This window comes from Corvus kubaryi, unplaced genomic scaffold (assembly GCF_017639235.1).
Source record: "Corvus kubaryi isolate FWS band 111438036 unplaced genomic scaffold, C.kubaryi_AGA036_p1.0 65065, whole genome shotgun sequence".
Classification (NCBI taxonomy): domain Eukaryota; kingdom Metazoa; phylum Chordata; class Aves; order Passeriformes; family Corvidae; genus Corvus; species Corvus kubaryi.
In genome coordinates this window covers 96,426-115,546 of record NW_024581736.1, presented here as the reverse complement: position 1 = coordinate 115,546, position 19,121 = coordinate 96,426, and positions in this window count along the sequence as shown.

Here is a 19,121-nt window from a genome sequence, read left to right as displayed (position 1 = left end):
CCGAGGGTGTGCGGACAGAGCTTTTTCTGGATTTATTTTTCTCTTGTGCAACTCGTGTGCTGCTGCGATTGAATGGATGCACGGCGCCGGCATCGCGGAGTTTGGGGAGGGAGGGGGGATTATACGTACGTGTGTCTGTGCTCTGTGTGTGTGTTGTGTGTGTGTCCTATTTGCAGCAGCAACGGAGGAGCCGGGGGGCGTGGGGGGGGGGGTTGTTTTGCTTTTCTGGAAGTAATAAAGAAATTTGCAACCGGTCCAAAACCCCTCCTGACTTGCGGATTGATGGGTGTCTGAACAAAGATACAGCTGAGACTTGGAAATGTTTGTGTGTGTGGAAGGGATGGATTCGTTTTGCTTGTCCTGACTCCCTACTTTTGCAAAGTTAAAATAATAATGGGCACGGGGCTGCGAAATCCTCTGCAGAGGGAAGTCTTCCCGGGGAGGCTTATTTAATTGAGGAGTTATGGATGTGCATGGTTTTATACTTCCAAAAGTTGCGGCGGTGCCGCGGGCGGGCGCCTGGCTCTCCTTGCCGTTGTCTGCACGTGAGAACGCTGACTTGATGGATTTTCTTTCTTTTATTCGGTGGCTGGCGGGGCAGGAAAAAATGGATCTAGCAGATAACCCAAGGAATCGTGGGGTTTGCACATCTGGCTGCGCCTTTGGAAAGCCCCTCGGTGGGACTTTCACCTCCCGCTCCCTTTCTCCCACGGCAAATTTTGCCTCCCGATCCTCCGTTGACATTAATAAACAAACAAACCAGGGAATAACCGTGGAGCCCAGTGAGGGGGCTCGGAGTGCTGCCCGGGGGTGGGGGGAACCGTGTGCTTTTGTTTTAAATAACGAAACGGCGATGATTGAAAACATATGAATAGGATGCAATGCAGAGCGGGTGTGTTACGGGGCGGGGGGGGAAGAGCTGGAAAACTGCTTATACGACAGAAGCAGAGCTTGAATGAGTGTGGTGAGATGAAAGGCGAGGGGTCCGTCCCTCGCCCGGCTGCGAGGGGGGGCGATTCCCAAAGGCAGAGGAATGATCTCGGGGGGGGGAAAGCTCATTGGGGTAAACGAAAAAAAAAAAACCCAAAAAACCACAACAAACCTGAAGTATGTGATTATATCCCATCCAACTTTGCCGGTTGCGGCGTTAATAGAGCTAATTGTACTCAAAAATAATAAAACCGGGGGGAAATATGCCTGTGTGTGGAGGGGGGAGATGTGTGGAGGTCCCGAAACCCCACCGGCCCCCCCAAAAGCGCCGCCGAGGTGGGGCATACCGAGGTGGTATCCAAACGTGGCCGGATTGTGTTTATTTGGGCGGAAATAAAGATGGAGCAACTGCCCTGGGGAAGGCTGTAATCCCCCAGGGAACGGCTCCGAAACCGCGCCGGTGCTGCCCTTCGCTGCCTGCCCTTCGCTGCCTGCCCTGCCTGGCCTTGCTTTTGTGTTTGTTTGCTTCCGAGGAGGGGGGAGAAGGGAGCTGGGGGGGGGCGCGAAGGCGGGGAGAAGCCGTGAGGGCGGAGAGCCGATTTAAATTGGACTTAATGGATTCCCAGGGCAGCTCTTTTAGATGAAAGTCAAAATAAGAGCCAAAGTGAATCTCAGCAGACCTGTCTGTTGCATTAGAGATGCAGCCCTTCCTCTCCCTCCCTCCCTCCCTTTATTCTTTAAAAGAGAGGGGGGAAAAAGTGTTATCCGTACGGAAGACGGCGTGGAGTTTCTCATTCCTATAATGCGAGCTCTAATTGAAGAACTTGCAGCCTCTTGGGAGAGTCTTTACTGATAGCTGCTTTTGTTATTCATGCCGCGCTCTGTTTTCTTGGGATTTTTTGGGGGGGCTGGTGCAAGTCTGGCTGTGCCGGGTGTGATGCTGTGTTCCCCCCCAGGCTGGCTCTGTGGGCTGATGGCAGGTAGGACCCCCTGGTCCCCTCCTCAGGGGGTCACACCGGGCTCCCCCGGGTAGGTTGTGCTGTGCTGGAGGAGGAGATGAGCAGCTGAAACCCCCTGGGAGCTGTCGGGGTGAGATGCTGCAGTCTTGCTGCGGGTGGCTCTCATCCTCACAGGACCCCCTGGGATGGGGATGGATCCTGCCCAGCGTGGCACATGGGAATGGGTGCAAAGCAGGGCTTCTGCCTCCTGCTTGCGTGCATTGCAATGACTTAGGGGTGCCTTGGGGTGCCACAAGGCTGCTTGGTGCAGAGGGCACAGTGCAGTCCTGCTGTCACAGCTCTCCTATCCCACGGGGGTCTGTGGTGTCACCTGGAGGGGACAGGTGTTGTGTCAAAGCTACATGGATCCTCTGCCCACCCAGGGTGAGGAGCAGGACACAGTCACAGCGCACAGGACTTGTGCTGGACAGGAGAGGAGAGTTTCCCTCCTCTCTTGCCTTTTCTGTTGTTCAGGAATTCAGGATGGGGGTGCACAGGGAGACTGGCAGATGGGGCTCCCCCTTTCAGAGATCTCATCACCCCCACTTCCCCTCCCAGCCCCCGTGGGTGGCCAGAGGAGGTGGTGGCCATCCCCAAGCCTGTGTCCCTGGTGATGCTGCCCGTGGCAGTGGGCTGGTTTGATGCAGCCAAAAGCTCCTGGGGGGAGGTCCCTGTTGTCCCTGTGTCCCTTTCCCAGCCTTGGGCACCCGTTTGAACTACACTTGAGCTCTACATGGATGAAAACAAGAGCCACAAGCCCCGGGGCTGCTCTCGGTGGCATTTGGTGGCTGTGGGGTGAATATGGCTGGGGAAGAAGATGTGCAAGCAGGATGGGGCTCCGCCAGCCCATCGGCTTAGCACGGAGGCAAAGCAGTTAACCTGGACATCTGATCTCCCCGGGAATTGTGTATTGACCCTGACGGCGATGCATCAGGAGCGACAGACTCTCCATCATCGATCCCTCTCCTCCCATCACCAGGTGTCGACACTGACAGTCGTGGAGCCAGCTTTAATTTCAGGCCTCTGGCTCCAACACGTAACACTTAGCCATGGTCCCAAGGTGCCGCCAGGCTTTGCAAACAAACACCTCCACGGGCAGGTGACCATCCCCATTTTGTGGCAGGGATGGCGCTGCTGCGGGTGGCCAGCTGAGCTGGGGACAGAGCTGGCAGGGGACCATCTCAGGGCCGTTGGGCAGGGTGACATTGTAGCCTTTGGTGGGGGATCCAGGGATGACCTGGAGTTCCTGCTTTGCCAGTCTTTGCTAGGAAAACCCTCTGATCTGGTCCCCTTGTGCCATCACTGTTGAACAGCAGAGGATTTGCTCAAGCTGGGGTGTCCCAGTCTTTTTGTAGCCTCTTCTGGGTGACCTCATCTGGCCTGGATATGTCTTGCCTTCCCTACCTCTAAAATGGCCACTGCCAAATGTGCTGGGTGGTCAGGTGTGTGTGCCACAGAGACCTGCTGGGGAGCGTGGTGGGTTTTTTGGGTGCCTGGATTCTGGGCAGGACGCAGGCACTGGCGGGGGCTGGCTGGCACATCCTCCTTCCCAGCATCTTGAGATTTCCGAGACGCACGCAGCCAAGCTGAGGCTGAAAAAGCTGCTTGTGGTTCAAGAGCATCTCCTCGACAGAGAAGAGAGGGAGGCTTTTCATTCCTCCCTTTCTTTTGGAGCTATCCAAGCTCCCCATACCGGTGCAGGGGCTCTTCCTGCTCCCCCTTGCAAGGGAACGTTAAAAGCCAGGGGCAGCGGATATCTTGACACCCCGTCAATCCGAGCCTTTTACAGCAGCAGTCTCTGAAGGCTGGCACTGCTGCACAGAAGAAAACAAGTGAGAAGAGGGGGGGAGGTGAGAGCAAGCCTTTGCAGCCGACAATCGATAATTGTGGTGTCACTCACTGCCTTGGAAGTTCCCGCATCCCCACAGTCGCTGGTGGAGGGGAGAAGGGGAGGGTGAGAGCTGGGCTCTGCCCCGCCAGCACCGGGCATGGGGCAGGGAGGGTGGCGGAGGGCGAGAGCCTGGCCCCGAGCAGGAGCCTCCCGCTGCATTACTCACCACTTGATGTAGCTTGAACCTTTCAACTCCCTCCCCTTGGGGATGGAGCGGGCTGGGCAGAAGGTGTTGACGGAAAATGCACTCCTTTCTTAGCTTTGAGGGTTTTTGTTCCCCTTTCCTTCTTTTTTTTTCCTTCCCCACCTCTTTCTGTGTGCATTTTGGGCTTTAATAAACCCCCCAAAATATAAAAGAAACCCAAAAAACCCCCCAACCCAGCTCGCGCTCGTGTGTCTCTGTCTTAGCAAAAGCCGAGGCAAAAGATCAAGGAATTCTTCCTTTTGTGCAGCTTTCAAGACCAAAGATGTGCTGGTGAAAAGGGGAGGCTCAGAGTACCAGGCACACACAAGTGTTAAAGGAGAGGCTTCCCTTTTGTCTCCAAGGCAATCAGCCGGTGAAGGGATCCACAAATTAATTAAAAATTGCTCTGTCTTGATTGAGTTATTCCTGCTCGCATCCCACCTGCCTATCAAAAGACTGGGAATGGCAGGAGGAAATTCCTATTTCTTTCCCAAACAGCTCAGACACGTACCACGGTCTGTCTCGCTTGCCTTTTATCCCAGGCAGCAAAGGAAATAAAAAAAAGAAAGGGCTGGCGCGGTATCCAAAGAGATCTCTCCCGGAGGATGCGTCCCCTCTCCTGCGCTAACAAATGCTGCGGTATTTGGACGATTTGGAAGAAAAATGAGCAGATTTATGTGTCAGGCATGGGCCAAATTGTAGTTGTAACTCCATGAAGTTGATGGAGATCCATCGGAGATTAATTTGGCCCCAGGTCTGGCGCTTGCTCCGCAGGGAATAGGCTGGATCTCTGCCTTGGTTGAAACGAGGTATTCAAATGGGTTTGTTGTGGCTGTGCTATGCCCAAGTGGTAGAGCCGAGCAAAAATCCCAACTGGTTGTATCCCCGGTGCCAAAGCACCATAGATGCACCTCGAGCTGTCAAGTCCTGCACAGTCTCTACTGCATTTACCACTGAGAACGCTTCAAGGGGGTAGATTTATCTGTAGGGGCTGTACACAAGTCTCCCTGTGTGCTTTGCTAAGAGGCTTGAACTCTGTCCCGGTGTCCTGATGGGGGAAGCCTTTCTCCCCTCCTGCTTATGGGATTTTTACCTGAACCGAGCCTGCGCCAGGGCTCAGCCTGAGCCCCAGAGAGCCCAGCCTTCCTTCACTGGGCTCAGGCTCTGGTTTGAGGGGGCATCATCAGTCAGTGCCTCTGAGCAGGATTCGAGGGGGTGGTTTGCTGCTTTGCAGTCAGACCTTGCTTCCTCCGCTTTATTGTCATCTCCGCTCTTAGTCACCGCTCGATGCCTCACCAGGGGACACTGCTCCTGCTGCATTTATGGCAGCCACTAAAATTGGCTGCTCCGACGGGGAGGGACACTGGGCATCAGGGAGGCTCTGCCCAGCTCCCTTATGGTCCTTGGTGTCGTGTGGGGAACGTAGGGGAGCTGCAGGGCAGGTCAGTCACCAAATGGGTCCCCTGTGCTGAGCTGAGGATGGACCTCCAGCTCTGCTGGGTCCCTCCAGCTGATGCGTGAGGGGATATGGGAGCAGTGCTGGAAAAGAATGGCAGCAGCCACGTTCTCAGGTGGAGATGGCCGGCGTGTAAATGAAAATCAGATGCTCGATAAAGTAGGAAAGCATAATTAAAAACGTTCACAGCTGCTGGCTCGCAAAGCGTGGGCACTCAGTGATCCAGCGAGGCACAGCCATCCCCCCCTCCCCAAACCCCACAGCTCTCATCCCGCGTCGTCCTGTAATAGCGTGTCCTTCACATGCCTGTCGCTACATGATCTATAGAACAGGGCTGGCCTCTCATACCACTGCCTTCCACCAGGCCAGTGACTGGAATCTCCAGAGGAGACTCTAGTCCTATCATAGCATGTCCTTCACCGTGACTGCTGCTGCACAGAGACATGGCAGCACGGGGCTCTAATACCTTGTAATTCACTGTGACTGCTGTGGCAGGACCTGCACCGTGCTGTGCTGCCGCAGCCCTTCAGACCCCTTGGCTTTTGCATCTGCTTTTGGGCTTTAGAGCAAGGGCTGGGTGGGAGGGGACATATGGTGGTGGGACCTTGGAGATGTCCTGGGCTTGGAGCCTGGTCCCTGGCTCCCTGTGGGCGTGGGAAGGTGCTGAGTATCCCTGGGACACGGTCCCATCCTGGCTCCTGGGTGGTTTAAAGGAGGGAGTGCTGGGGGCCAAGCCCTGCCTTGGCAGGGGAGAAATCCCTGTGAGTGTGCCAGGGTGAGAAATGGCCCTTGGATGCAAAGAAAGCATCCTTCCTCTGGGTGCTTTGGGCATCATAATAAATGTCAATATCTCCGTGCACACAAAGGAGAAGGGGACATTTGGCTACCGAGCGCGTTTGTTCCAGGAGCTGATTTACTTTGAAGACTTAAAGGGTTCTTTGATGCTTCCCTCTTCGCTGGTTAACCCTGTTCCTTTGCCAGTTAAATAGAAATGCAGCTGCCATCAATAAAGCCCTTCTGGAGGCTGTTCCATGGACATTGCCACACCGCTCCCAGTGCTGTGCTGGACGTTGCTCCCTCTTCCATTGATCTGGTTTAGCTTCTCCATGGGCAGAAGGCGGCTGCACCCCTGAGCTTTTGCTGCCCTGGTAAAGCAAGGATCCCTGTGAGGGGTGAGGGTTTTCCAGCCAAGCAATGGAGATCCCAATGTTCACAGCATCCCCTTGGAGCTGTGGGCCTCAGTGCTGTGGATGTGCATGGAACAGGGTGTGGGTGACCATGGCTCAGCCAGGAACCAGATTTGGGGTTGCTGCTTTGTGTTGCTGGGTTTTCTTTGAAGAGGAGGCATTGGAAAGCCTGGAAGCTGGAGCCTGCAAAAAAAGTGAGGATGTCTTGTCAGGGCTCCCAAGATGGGAGAAGAGAGTGTTTGGTGCTGAGATGGATGAGGGAGCAGATTTTGGGAGCTAGTGCTTCCCTGCAGCATGATGCTCAGCTTGTTTTCCAAAAAACAGGATTTGGCATCTCCTGTTTTGCTTCCATACAAATTGTCAGCATTGTTGCTGCTCCTGCTTGCAGTGGGGAAGGAGGAATTTGGCCCAGTGGCTTTTTTTCCTCCCGCTTCCCCCAGCAGCCTAGGCTACAGATCTGCAAACAGCTGTAAGGATAGCAGAGATCATTAGCTGGCAGGATCAGATGAGATAGTTTCTTAAAAGGATTGTCTGATTTCTCTATTGATCAGCCTGATTTAAAAGGGGGAGTTGGGTCAGAGGGCATAAATTATCATTGAAGGAGGGGTGAAGGCCTCAAAGGCTGTGCTGCACTTAGCTGCAGTGCTGAGGAATGTATCTCTGGGCAGGGACGTGCAGAGCTGAGCACCGTGGCTGCCGGCCAAGCTGGGTCTCCTCTACAGTGAACTGGGAACTGAGTCAAGGGAAGTGCATTTAAACTTGGGTAAAGAGCCTCTCTCTCTTCACCAAACTGGTTTCTGCAACCCCCACTGGTATGGCAGCAGTGGGTGTTTGGGGTCAGAGGGGGAAGGGGTGCAGCGTGTGGCCCCGTGTGAGGTTTGGGGTGCGGCGATGGGTTGGGGCCACTGTGGGGTCCTGCTGGCTCTGAGCTCCCTCCGTCCCTGCCCGGAGAGAGGATGCTCTCACCCTGCAGAGACCTGCGACCTCTCTCTGGCTTTCCCCAGGCTCCCTGTGTGGTCTCCAGCGAGATTTTGAACCACGGGAGGTTTCTGCCTCCCTGGCTGTAAAATGAAGCTAATCTGCAACCTGAGGTTGCTGCTTTCCCTGTTCTTGTGATCACTGCCCAGGACTTCTGCATCTCCTGCCACTGGAGTCACAGGACTTGCAGGCTTTGCAGTGGCCCCCACAGCTCTGGATTATGGGAAGAGGAATGGGAAAACATCCAGGGAAAATAAGACACCATTCACATTGATGGCAGAGGGTCTGGTTTTGGGGACATGGCACATCTTCCACACCAGCTTGCTCTGCTGCAGCACGGATCCTTATTCATTTTTCCCTCATTCTCATCCATCCTCATGATGGAGGAGTCTTTTGTGCCCACGTCAGTGTCCTGTCTCTACCTTCTCCCAGGGTTTGCATCTCCCACAGCTCTCTGGGGCAGGACCGTGGGGATCTGCAGTGGGGTTGTGTCACTGTGACAGGGTTGTGTCACTCCAACAGGGCATGAGCTGGAGCCAGGACAGGCTGTCTCAACAGGGAAAGCTGCAGGAGCACTTTGGGGATGCCAGATCATCCTCTGATTGGGGTCTGTGCCCTTTCCAACCCTGATGGAGTTTGTTCCTCTTATTTCTGGCTGTGCTAAAATGAAACGGTGCAAGAAGTGTGATTTCTGGAGCTGTGGGCAGGTCTGAGGTGCCCCAGTGAGTGCTGGGTTGGGGCATCTGCCTGGAGAAGTGTCATGGGGGAGGCAGACACAGCCACACTGCTGGTGTCCCCAGGCTGGGGGGCTGAAAGTGGGCCTGTCTGCCCTTTCCCAGTGCTGTTCCACAGGCCAGTGGTGCAGCCAAGGCTGCTGCCCACCCTGGTGCTGCCCATCCTCTTGCTCCTGCCCTCCTGCATGGAATCATTGAATCACAGAATCATGAAGGTTGGGAAACCCTTCTGAGACCATCGAAGTCCAACCGTTAACCCAACACTGCTAAGCCCACCACTAAACCATGTCCCCAAGTGCCACATCCACACATTTTTTGAACACTTCCAGGATGGATGAACACTCCACCAATACCCTGGGCAGCTTGTTCTGATGCCTGACCACCCTTTTGGTGAAGACATTTTTCGTAATATGCAACTTCAACTGCCCCTGGCTCAACTTGAAGCCATTTCCCCTTGTCCTATCACTTGTTACCTGGAGCAGAGCCCGACCCCCACCTAGCTGTACCCTTCTGTCAGGGAGTTTTGGAGAGTGAGAAGTTTCCCCCGAGCCTCCTTTTCTCCAGGCTGAGAAGTTTCCCTCAGCCGCTCCTTGTGCTCCAGATCCTTCCCCAGCTCCGTTGCCTTTTTCTGGATGCACTCCAGCACTTCAGTGCCTTCCTTGGAGTGAGGGGAACATCCCCATATGCCCCATCCCTGTGCATGGTGGCTGCTGGGGACAGCAGCATGGTGGTTCCCCATGACGTGTGGCTTGGAAGGAGATGAGCCAAGTCATTATCACACAGCGCTTCTGCCAGGTGGAGAGCAGGGGACCAGCATCCCAGCCCAGGGCATGGCTGGGAGCAGGCAGTGCCAGGCAGAGAGTTCAAAGGCTGAGCCATGGCAGCAGGGGCTCGCAGCAGCCCCACTCCCACTGTGGAAGAGAGCATCTCTTCCAAGCATCCGCCAGCACTGGCCTCCCGGCATGGCTGGGGGCGCAGCCACCAGCGTGCGGCAGCTGGGCCGGCATTATCCTGGAAATGTCATCCGAATGCCAGCCCGCCGGTGAGCGCCAGGACGTGGCAGGAGGCGGTGACTCGGCTTGCCGGCATTGGCTACCATTTTAGAGGAAATGTGGAGCGGCGGGTAATTATTTCTCGTTCTTAATTGAAATTTCAGCCTCAGTGGTTTGCGAGAGCAGGCGGGAGCAGGAGCACAGGCGAGTGTGACACGAACGCAGGGCTCGTTGTGGGATGAGGGGGAGCACGAGTGAGCCAAGCCTGTGGGTGGCAAAGCATCTCCCAGCTCATGCAGGGTGCAGCACTCCTGGGAAGGAATTCCCATAGCCCACAGCATGGCCTGCTCACGGTTGCAAAATAAAACCAACCCTCCAGAACGCCAAGATTTTAATTTTTTTTAGCGGGGGAGGATGGTTTATTGTTTCTTTATTCCTGTATTTCTGTTTTGCTTCGGATGAAGGGCCAATTAACTGGAATTAGGCGCTGCAGCCTGGCACCCTGCGTCGGCTCGGAGCAATCAGGTGTAGCGCAGCATGGCTGATGAGAGCCAATCAAGATGTATAAATGAGGTGTTGACATTCAAACAGCAGGTACCCGCGCCGCCCGGCCGCAGCCGCGCCTGCGTGCTGCCGAGCCCGCAACACGGGGCCAGGCACGGAGAAGGGCCCGGCCCGGTGGGGCAGCCAGGTCTGCTTTGGCTCCGAAGTGTTTTGTGTTAAGCGTGATGGTGGGGACACACTGAGCTGCCCATGCTGGGGGTGGTGGGTGTGAGGGTTGGTAGTGGACACCCCTGCCAAGGTCTGTTTACTGGCAGCTCCTGTGCCCAGTGCTGATGCATCCCATGGTCAAGGAGGTGCAGCAGCTGCCCAAGCCCTTAGCGCTTCTCCAGGGTGGGGAGCCAAGAAAAATATTGTTCCTTTGGGGAAACTGAGGCACGGAGCAAGATGGTGGACAAAGTCCACAATGCTGGGGCCTGGTTTCACCCTCAAGGTTTTGTATTTCCATTGCTGGGATCAGTTTTGCCTCCAAGTCCCTGGGGCTGAACAGCATTGGGACACATCTGTTCCGCCACTGCCTAGGGACCATGGATGGTGACCTTGGTGTGACCACCATGCTGGCAGGTGCAGGGCCGGCACCCTCCAGCAGTTTGTCACCCTCAGCTCTTGGGTTGCCATAGCTGCCACCATGGGACACCCTGGGAGGTGGGGACCAGGGACACCAGTGGCGTGGCAGCACCACACAGGCCAGAGGAGCTCAGAGGCCATCCAGGGAGGAGAAGGCAGCTCCGTGGCGAACAACCTCATCAGCGTTTCCTGTCTCACGATGGAGAAATCGCATGTGGTGAGAGGCTCTAAAAATAGGCTCGGCAAACTTTTAACCACATTTGCAGATGTTAAAGGTAAAGCCAGAGCAGCTCCAGGGAAGAAAACATCCCTGGCCGTGCCTCCCTGGTGTTGACCCTCAGCTCCACTGGTGGCAGGGAGCCGGCTCTGAGGGCAGGAACCCCCGGATGGGCAGCGGGGCCGAGCCTCTGCCTCGTCGCATCGCTCTCCTGCGCGTCCCCATTAAGCGTGCGGCGGGAGGACATTAGGAGCAGGAGCACGTACTGGCAGGCTCTGTCTAACAGCGCTGCCGCCTGACCCTGATTTGTAGCAGGGCTGAGCAGGGAGGTTTGCTGTAGTGTTACAGCTCTTCCTGTGGTAATAGCCAGCCGGGCAGCACTCGCACAGCACTGCCAGTGGCACCGGGAGCCCACAGTGGCACAGGGAACCCACGGCTGATGGGGTGGGAAGGAGATGCTGTAGCTGGGTCATGGCACATTTGCTTGCAAGAGAACTGAGGGGGCATGTGGGGACACGGTGTTGCTGCTGGAGTTGTGTCTCCCCATGGCAGCAGTGCTGGTGCCCAGCATGGTGGCAGGGACACGGCTGAATCTGCCGCCTGTCCTTGTCCCTACCAGCCCAATGACCCCATGTCCAGTGGCTTGTCCTGCACGCTGCAGTGGGTGCATGCCACTGGTGTTGCTGTCTCCTTGCCTCCTGCTCCTGTGTCACATCATCAGGGCTGGAGTCATTTGGGGACAGTGGCCAGGGCTGCCACGTCCTCTCCCAGCTGAGGCGTCAGCTCCCTGATGGTACCCAGGGGATGTTGTTTCACTTCCCCCTATTTCTGCCATGCCAAGGGTGACAAACCATCAGGGGGTGCCAGCCCTGTGCCCACAGTGGCCACAGCAAGGTCCCTGTGTACCGTCCCTGTGGGGATCTCTGTGTGGGCATGGATGCATCCCATTGCCATGCATTCCATGGGACTTGCAGAGGCAAAACTGACCTGGTAATGAAATGGACATAAAAAACCTGGAGGGTCGAGGTGAACCCTAAGGCTGTGGTCCTTGTGGAGGGCTGGCAAGGGGCGTTCTGCCCACAAAAGATGGAAGAGGCAGCACCATCTGCCAGCATCGCTCCGGGGTGCTGTGGTCCCTGGCCTGTGCCAGCCCCACAGTGCCAAGTGGGAGAGAGCAAGAATCTTTACCCTCACGAACATGGGAGGTTGACTTGGACCAGCAGAAAGATGAAAGAGACAGAGAGAGGGAACGATTAAAGGGAAGAAATCGAGATTCCTCGCGTTACCTTGGCTGCCCGCTGCCTGATGCTGGCAACTCGCCGGCCCTCGGCACCTCTCGCACGCAGCTCAGTGCTGGGGCACAGGAGGGCACATGACTTTCTCCTCAGGAGGGAACTTCCCAGGAAGATTTTAATAGTTGCTGTTTGTGTGATGTCTGGGGGAATCCATTCCTTTCTGTCTGCCATTGCCTGGCTTCACCTTCTGCTGCTGGCAACTGCTGCATCCTCACGGCTGCATTTGGGGTGATGGTTTGGGTTGTTGTCAGACTTCACCTGCAGCCCTGGAGGGGAAAAACTGTCCCTCAGAGTTTCATTTAGCTAAAAAATCCAACCCAAACCCAACCTCAAACAGGTGCAGGCTGCCTCAGGGTGGAATGACCGGGATGCTGGGGAGCAGCGCTGGTCCCCAAGAGTCTCCGCTGGCCACATCGGGATTGGTGTTTTGGCAAAAGGTATCACCTTGCCAGTAGGAATAATAGCCAGGAGGGGGAGGGGGCTGGGGCAGGCAGACAAGCAAATCCGTTTTATCAGACGCTGCATATTTTATGAAAGCACATTTCAGCTCTTCAGCCTTGGAAAGCTTTTCATACCCTTTAATTTTCTAATAAAAAGGAATTACGTTTGCTGAAAAGCCAGTAACAAGATTCACTGTCATTGTCTTTTGTACAGACCATAATTCCTGGCTGGGGCTCCTGCCTGCAGCCCCGTTGTGTGGTCCCAGGTGTGGGTCCAGAGTGCTGGCAGGGGGGCCCAAGGGCCATGGCTGTGCCGGCAGTGGGCAGGGGAGAGCTTTGCCAGTGGGAGCTTGTGGCAGGTGCCCAGGAATGACGAGGGTGGAGGTGACCACCACATTTGTCTGCATCCACAGTTATCCCTCTTGGTGCCCAGCACAGATCCCTGAGAAAGCAGCATCTGGTTTTGAGGTGGTTCCTGTTGTCTGTGTGTGCCAGGTGGGACGGCCTTTGAACCAAAAATCAGTTTAATTGCCTGGTCATTGGCCTTATAACTATGAGCTTGAGAGTGGTGTGAAGTCCTGGCGAGGCTGGTGGCTGGCAGACAGCTTTCCTGGTCTTTGATGTGACTGGGACAGGTTGTGGTTACACACGTGTCGGAGCAATGGGGTGTCTTTGCTGGTGTCCCCCGGCTCCGCGCTGGCCCTACAGATCTGACTGGTGAAAACGTTCAGCTGGGCAGCTGGCGATTCCCAGTTATCCCCCGCCATCATGGGTAGCCCTCCTGCAGGCTGCAGGATCTGGCATGCAAACAGCAGCTACCACACGTGTGATTTCAGCAAGCCCAGGGCACTTCCAAAATCCAACCAACCACAGCCTGTGACAGTGTGCAAAGCATGTCTGGGTGCCGGCTGGGGCCGGCACCAAGAGCCACCATCTCCTCCCAGCTCCCCGCAAACCCCGAGCACATCCTGGCGGTGTTTGCAGCATGGAGAGCCCTTACAGGTTTGCCCACACCCCACTTTCCTACAGGGGTGCATCCCCCTCCGAGCGCTGGAGCCGCAGCTCTGCCCGTGCCGCGCGGGCTCCCGGCCGGCTGCCACGTGGCACCAGAACCACGATGCCGCAGCCGCTGGCGCTCCGTCTCCTTCCGAGTTGCTCATTTGAAGTTTCAGCTTGCCGGCTGTTTTCATGCAGGTGGGATGCAAAACCAGCCCACAAACACCAATAAATATCTTCTATATCCTCCCCCCCCGCCTCCAATTCTCGTTTTCATTCTTACTTCCCAGCTGGTTTTGGGGGGGAAAATGGGTTTTCAAAGCTTTCCGTAAACGTGTGTAACAATAGGAAGCATTGCCTTTTAGCCTGCGGCCGGCACAGTTTTAAATGAGGTCCCAGGTAGTCATGGTTACCTCTCCTCTTCAGTAAGAGATGACTTTTATTTCCTGCCTTTTGTATTTGCACATCTCAGATATACATTCTCCTAAACCATAATTGGTATTCACGGATAGACAGGAGCGCAGGAGCGAGCTGCCACAAGAGGGGAAGAGCCAGATGGACGCAGGGGGTGTCAAGGTCTCCAAGCCCCCAAACATCAGGAAATCTTAATTTCAAGTCATTTTTCCTCCCCTGGCAAGGGCGGGGAGGCAGACCTGTCTCTCCACAGCCTCAGGGCTTGTCCTGATCCCACCTCCCTCGCAGCATCCTGGTTAGTCTGGTTGCAGCGCCAGAATTTGGGATTCACCCTGTGGTCCTGCAAGCCGTGTCTGGCATCCTGCATCCCTCCCAAGCATTGTGCTGACCTGGGAGGGTGAAAGAGGGGCTGTCCTGTGCCCCTTGTCCCCAAGCAGAGTCCTGACCCCCCAGGCACTTGGGGGGCCAAGCCTGCACCCCTTGATTTTTGGAGGCCCGAAGGGGAAGCAGAGCTGTGGGGCTGTGCGCTCGCAGCGGGCACAGCCTGGGGAGCGGGCGCGGGAGGGAGAAGCGCTCAGCAATGATTGATGAAAGATCATAGCCTCATTCCACGGGATCATTGCTCAGAGTGTGGGCAAAGCTGCCTGTCCCAAGGGGACCATCGCCTGGATGCATGCAAGCCTGCAATTCAGGGCAGAGGGGATGCAAAGCCACATATTTTATGCCTTTTTTTTTTTTTTTTCTCTCTCTCTCTCTCTCTAAAGCACCAGGAAAACAAAAACCCAAGCTGTCTAATCAGAGACAAGCAGATTCCACCCACTTCCTTGGAAAACTTGCATTTGCTAGGAAATCATCTCGCTGCATTTACAGCAAGCAGAGTGCCCCAGCGGTAGCTCGTGCCTTTCTGGCAGGATGATAACCAGCGCTGAACAATTATTGCGCTGGAGCGGGAGCAGCAGACATATTGGCTTTTCTCAGCCAGCAGGAAAGAATTTGCAAAACTAAGCAGGCGACTGGAGCAGCTCGGATTTGCAGCGTTGGATGCGCGGTGCCGGGGATTCACAGCTCACCAGATTTGCTGGTGGCAGCATATCAGGGACTCACACACCGCATGCACCTGGGCTCCTATTTACATGATTTTTTTCTTCTTCTTGTTTTTTTTCTTTGCAAGGGAAGGGCCTGTTTTTGCTGCCTGGGAAATGCCTCTGATTCCCAGCTTCCCCCATGGATGCTCAGCCCCCCAGGTGTGCGCTTGGGCAGTGCAGAGAAGTTGTTTGCTTTTGTATTTTTTCCCTTTTAATGAGAAAAATGTGTACTTGTCACAGAATCGTAGAATGGTTTGGATTGGAAGGGACTTAAAGTCCATCCACTTCCACCCCCTGTCATGGGCAGGGACACCTTCCACTATCCCAGGTTGCTCCAAGCCCCATTCAACCTGGCCTTGGACACTTCCAGGGAGGGGGCATTCTCAGCTTCTCTGGAAACCTGTGCCAGGGCCTCGCCACCCTCACAGGAGGGTGTTCTTAAAAAAAATTCTGAAAAAATACTGTCAAAATTGTTGTCAAGGAGGTTGTCCTTAAAACCCAGTGCTGGGAAGAAAGGCAGAAGTTCCAGCAGGATCCTGCCCCATGCCAGCCTGGCTGCCCTTAGCATCATCAGAGGAGCAGGGTCTGTCCGAGGGTTCCCAGGGGAACCCTCTTGGGACACAGACACAAATCCCCAATCAAGGCAAAACTCCTTTGCTCAGTTGTAACTTCAGTCAGAGATGTATGGGATTGCTGGAGCAACTCCCATCCCCCAGAGGTTTTTGGTTCTTCCACAGGTAAAACTCTCCCTGACTGCGGGTCCCACATCTGCCCTTGGCTTCTCCATGGGCTGAGCAGAGTGGAAGCAAAGAAATCCCTTCTCTTCAGGCTTGTGGGGTTGGGAACTGGATCTGTTCCCATTTCCCTCTGCCCACTCACAGCAATCCCTGTCTCTGCTGGAGCATTTCTGAACGGGACGCTCCAAAGTGGAAAAGTGGCACGGTGGGGTTTTGGTGTGGATTTGAACTGTGTTCCCATTTTGGGTGCTGTTTGGCAAGGACAGCGAGCAGAGCCTGGCCCAGGATACTCTTCCCAGCCCTGCTCGGGATGCAAACTGCGCATCAGTTGCACCAGCAGCTGATGGAGACTCCAGTATATTAGCAGCATTAATTAAGTTACAAAAATTATGCATGTTATCAGTTATGAGACGACCTTTCATAAACTCAGCTATTAAAGCAATAAAGCATAACCCGCTGGTCCTAACCAGTCTAATGGCTGGCTAAGAGCGTGGTTTTTCACATAATACTTTTAGCAGGTCATTAGCCAAGCAATAAGATAACGTGGAGAGCCAAAGTGATGTGCGGGAATGGCAGCGGAGGCAGAGACAGTGCTTGATGAGGGGACACAGGGCTGGGGGTCACCCATCCTCCCACACTGCTCGTACGGGTGTGCATGGCTCTGGTGGTGGCTGTGGTGGGTGATGGTGGAGTGGTGGCTGATGCCGGTGTGCTCCCAAGCCTGTGCCGTGCTGAAATCCCAGTGCCATGGGGCAAACCCAGCCCTGGGGCAGGTGTGGGGCTGGTGTTGGTCCTTCCCAGCCCTGGTTTCACTGCCAGAGCCCACCCTGCAGAAGGGAGAAGAGGTGGTGTGATGTGGCCATCCTGGCTGCAGTCCCAGTGGGCTGTAGGATGAGGATGGGGACCCTGACCTTCCATGAAGCCAGGGGTGGGATGGAGGGGCCTGGGCTCCCTCCGCCTGAGTGGTCTTGGTGTACGGACAGTGCTGGTCTCAGCATATGGTTGGTGTTGGTCTCTCTGGGCTGAGACTCTGATTTGGGGGTATGCAGGTTGGTCCCCTCCCTGGCATGCCTGTGGGGACATTCGAGGCATCCAAGGCCACCCAGAAGAAGCCACCAAGCCCTGGTCCCCAGGTCCTGCTCCCTCCACACACTGGTGCTGTTATTGAGCACATCCCAGCCAAGTGTGATACCCTCCCTACCCCTGTCTATGCCACGAGACCTGGACATGCCAAGAGCTGCACCACAATCCAGCACCCCCGGCACCCCCGAAGCGCCTTTCCCGGTCCCCGCCAGCCGTTTCCAAGCACTGACCCTCTCCATAAACAAAGGAGAGGGAGAGGGAGGGTGGCTGGCATGTTAATATACTCTCCCCCCCTCTTTTCCTCCCTTCATCCCTCTGGGAAAGGCCTTTGCAGATATAAGCAAACCTTGATTAAAAGCTGCCTGACAGGCAACGGCAGCAGCAAGCAGCAGGCAAGGAAGCTCTCCAAGTCCAAAGGGAGCTGCTTCTGCTGCTGCCGCTGCTGCCTCCATTCTCAGATGTCCCTGATCCTTTAATCAATCACAGCCGCGGAAGAGAAGAGCAAACACCCGTGCCGGGGCAGAGGTATGTGCACGCATTCGTTCCAGCCGCAGCCGAGGCAGCAGGGCGGCCGCACGCCTTCGGCTGGAGGCACGGAGCCGTCCCCGCGCCTGGAGCTGCCCTTTCATCTCACGGAGACAAGCAGGGGCTGTGTCCCTGTTGGTGCCTCCGACAGCCCCAAGGATTCAGGCGTGGAGGATGGTACCCCACGGGGTGCAGGTAGCGGGAGGAGTGCGGGCAGCCTCTTGCCCTCTCCCCAGGTGCTCCAAGACGCATTCCCGGGTAGAGGATTCTCCCAGCTCCCATCCCGTGGGCTGTGCCACACCGGCACTGATGTGTCTGGCTTGCAGCGAGCGAGGAGAATGGGGTGTTTGCAGATGTTGGGGAGCTGTGGGAATGGAGGCTCCACAGGGAGCCAGCCTGGCTGTTGTGTCTAACACGGGGCTGGCCAAAACCCACCCATCCTTTGATTGGCACCCCATGGCTGGGCACACGGAGCAGTGCCCGTGGCTCCTGGGGTGTCCCCCTTCGGGGAGCAGAGCCCCATCCTGGGCTGCGTGGGGCGGACAAGGATCCGCTCCAGCCCCGGAGGGCCAGGCAGGGCCTCACACCAGCCGTGGCCATGCCCGGAACCACCAGCGTGCAGAGAAACCGCCCACCCCCGGGATGATTTGTCACCAAATCCTGTGTGTCACCGCGGGGCTCGCTCCTCGGAGCGGCTGGAGATTGGGGGCGGAGGGAAGGGGAAAACACGTCGCTTTAATAAAACCCAGCAAAAACCTCTCGTTCCTGACATGCTTCCCCAGCTCGCGTGTGGCAGCGGGAGCTCCGCCAGTGCGAGGCCGGCAGGGGCAGGCAGGGACCACGATTTTCCTGCTTATTTTTGCCGTTGCTTATTTTTAGCGCCGCGTCTTAATATATTGTGACAGTGCCCTGGGACGTAGCGCGCCTCCGGTCGCAGGAGAAGGTGTCTGGGGCAGAGCTGCTCGACGCCGCGAACGAGTTGCAGCCAATCTCCGGCACGCCGCCGGCTAACGAGGCACCCGCCGCTAACGGGGGTCCCCGGGGAGCCCGGGGGAGTGGCGGGGATGAAGCTGTGCATTGAATTTGTCGGGGCTCTGCAGGGAGGGGCTTGGTCTTGGGGGAGTCACGGGTTTTAATATGTTTTTTTAATTAGGCCGTTCTGGTAATGACGGGCTGGTCACTGGCAGAGCTGGTGCCAGGCAGGAGCGGTGCCTTTGTAGAGAGGGTGCCTGCACGGACAGGGACATGGATGGTTTGATGTTTCAGGGACCTTGTGCGTACTGGGGGACTCCAGTGCTGTGCTGACTTCGATCTCCCTCCTTGGAGCTGGTTTTTGGGAAGGGTTGAGTGGTTTCCATACCAAGGTGTGCCTCATGGTTGCCTTTCTGGACCTCCAAGTGGGTTTTGATGCAAAGCAGAGAGGCAGCTGGCAAAGGCACAGATCTTACTGGGATCAGGATGAGATCCCACCAAGGCAGGGGTTGCCAGCACTGGCTCAGCCATGGGGGTAATTCTGGTGGGGATGCTGTGTCCGTGGGGAGATCTGGGTGCAGCGTGGTGCTGGGTTTGGCAGCAGGAGTCTGTGTGCACGGGTGCTGCCTGCCCCAAGCCCATTAGTAACAGATCTTTGTGGAATAACCCTCCTCATTAAGGCGAGCTACCCCATGTGTCAAAGCCACTTTATAAGGAAATTATACTCAGCTCCAGCCGGGATGTGCGTATGTAAATGGGGCGATGCACAGCCCTGATTGAGACATCATGGGGCAGCTCAGCCTGGGACCCCTGGGAATCTTCGATTCTGGGGGAAACAGGAGCTCCAGAGGGGCTGGAGAGTGCTGGTGGTGGGGGATG